Genomic DNA, 2,741 nt, shown 5'->3' with positions numbered 1-2,741 from the left:
GGCTCAAGGCTCTGTTAGCCAAGGTTCACCTCTGCCTTCCAAAACTGTTTCGAGCTAAAACTTTTGCCAGACAAACAACATTAAAGTTTTACAGCAATGCAAAATAATAATTTGTATGTAATTGCCAATTAGAATTAATATCCCAGCATATATGTCATTACACCAGTGGATGGCAACAGTGACTGTCTTTATGAGTGAATCATTGAATCATTCAGTCAACCAATTCATTCAAAACACTGATTCATTCAGGAACTAAATGACCGTCTTCATGAGAGAAATTAATCATTGAACCCTTCTATCAACAGGAATGAATCAAGTGACTGGCTTCCAAAAATGGATACTATCTGAATAAGTACTTCTTTTGAATAATAATTGTGTATTATTTATGCATACTTCTATGTAGACATACCACTGTTTTTACATACTAAGCGGGCATATTCAGATGCAACCACTGTATTTATGAGTGAATCATTAAAACATTTAGTCAACCAATTTATTAAAAATATTGATTCAATCAGAAAAGAAACAACCGTCTTCATGAGTGAATAACTGGATCATTTAGTTAATCAAGTCATTCAAAATACAGGCTGGATCTGAAATCACATGCTTATCTACTATATATTAGGTGAAAAACAGTATGTGTAAAGAGGAGTATGTCTGAATTCACAGTTGAAGTCCTTATGTGGTAAGGAAAATAATATTTCTTATAGTCGATATGAAATTATACTGAATGTTCAGATTAGTTGATTATAATATTGATTCTTCCCTTTGAGCTAATTTGCTCCAACCTTGACATGGAATCTACTTATAGTTAATATAGTTAATACTGCACTGGGCAAGTTAAATATTGATAACATCATTGAATACCATATAATTAATATATTATTTAAAGGAACACTCCACTATTTTTGAAAATAGGCTCATTTTCCAACTCCCCTAGAGTTAAACAGTTGAGTTGTACCGTTTTTGAAACCATTCAGCCAATCTCCGGGTCTGGCGGTAGCACTTTTAGCTTAGCATAAATAATTGAATCTGATTGATAATCTGAACGGTCTAATCAGATTCAATGATCTATGCTAAGCTGCAGCTAAAAGTGCTACCGCCAGACCCGGAGATCGGCTGAATGGATTCGAAAACGGTAAAACTCAACTGTTTAACTCTAGGGGAGTTGGAAAATGAGACTATTTTCAAAAATAGTGGAGTGTTCCTTTAACATTATACTTAGCTTGCAAGGTGTTAGCATCAAATAGTTGGAATGCAAACCTAAATGTACTGTTTTTTTTTTAAGAACACAAGTTAAATAAAACAGCATTGCCTTTTACTGTGGAATGATTTCAGACATGAAACACAGTGGTGGCATATTGCATTTAGCATTGCTCCTACCATGGACTTCACTGTGGCATGAATTCTCTTCCTTTAAGAATAGTACAGAAAATAAGAAAGAAATGTAGAATTAAAAAGGTATTTTTTTATTGCACCATATAAAGAATAGGACAGATTCTGTAAGTTAAAAGGGGCATATGTCTTTAGGGAGTGTCAGTCTCAGAGACAGTGGATGTCTGAAAAGCAGTAGCTGGATCAGATCCATTGGCAGTTCAGAGGCAGCGGCCATCTGATATTCAAAGTCAGACTCAGAGACAGTGGAAGCTTCAGAGGGCGTGTAAGTCTCTGAGGTTGTGTCAGTCTCTGAGGTAGTGGCACCCTCATATTCAAGGGCAGTCTCCAAGGTAGTGTCAGTCTCAGAGGTAGTGTCAGTCTCAGAGCCCCTGGCACCTTCATTATATTCAAGGGCAGTCTCCCAGGTAGTGTCAATCTCAGAGGTAGTGGCACCTTCATTATGTTCAAGGGCAGTCTCCGTGTCAGAGGTATTGGCAGTCTCAGAGGCAGTGGTAGGCTCCCAAGCACTGGAAGTTAAGAGGCAGTGTTGTCTTTGAGGCAGTGTTAGTCTGAGGTGTACTGTCAGTTTGAAATGCACTGTCAGTCTGAGATGTAGTGCCGGTCTATGAGGCAGTCTCAGTTTGAGAGGCAGGCTCAATCTGAGAGGCAGTGTTAGTCTGACAGGCAGTGTCAGTTTCAGTGGAAGTGTCATTCTCAGACGCAGGGCCAGTCTCAGAGAGAGTTTCTGGCTCAGAGCCTGTTTGAGACTGATGGACAGTGAAAGTCTCAGAAGCAGTGTCAGTCTCAAGGACAGTGTTATCTCTGAGGCAGTTTCAGTCTCAAGGACAATGTCGGTCTCAGGTGCACTGTCCGTCTCAGGGACGATGAGGATCTCAGGTGCACTGTCCATCTCAGGGACGATGACGGTCTCAGACGCACTGTCTGTCTCAGTCTCAGATGCACTGTCCGTCTCAGGGACGATGACGGTCTCAGGTGCACTGTCCGTCTCAGGGATTATGATGGTCTCAGGCGCACTGTCCGTCTCAGGGATTATGACGGTCTCTGGCGTACTGTCCGTCTCAGAAATGATGGCTGTCTCAGGCACACTGTTCGTCTCAGGGACAGTGTCAGTCTCAGGTGCACTGTCCGTCTCAGGGACAGTGTCAGTCTCAGGTGCACTGTCCGTCTCAGGGACAATGTCAGTCTCAGGTGCACTGTCTATCTCAGGGATGATGCCGGTCTCAGGTGCACTGTCTGTCTCAGGGACGGTGACGGTCTCAGGTGCACTGTCTGTCTCAGGGATGATGCCGGTCTCAAGTGCACTGTCCGTCTCAGGGACAGTGTCGGTCTCAGGTGCACTGTCT

At 42.1% G+C, this 2,741-nt stretch overlaps 1 protein-coding gene across 1 annotated transcript in view; it reads left to right on the top strand.

Moving 5' to 3' along the window:
• The window catches only part of LOC107576213 (filamentous hemagglutinin-like), a gene marked incomplete at its 3' end in the record, with an annotated part of 40,853 nt that overhangs the window by 36,786 nt on the left and 1,326 nt on the right, over positions 1–2,741 (top strand). The gene's annotated exons all lie outside the window — the stretch shown is intronic.

Source organism: Sinocyclocheilus grahami, unplaced genomic scaffold (assembly GCF_001515645.1).
Source record: "Sinocyclocheilus grahami isolate Dianchi unplaced genomic scaffold, SAMN03320097.WGS_v1.1 scaffold3351.1, whole genome shotgun sequence".
NCBI classification, from domain to species: Eukaryota; Metazoa; Chordata; class Actinopteri; order Cypriniformes; family Cyprinidae; genus Sinocyclocheilus; species Sinocyclocheilus grahami.
Note: the sequence above shows the minus strand (reverse complement) of the source record. Positions and strands in the feature narration are given on the sequence as shown.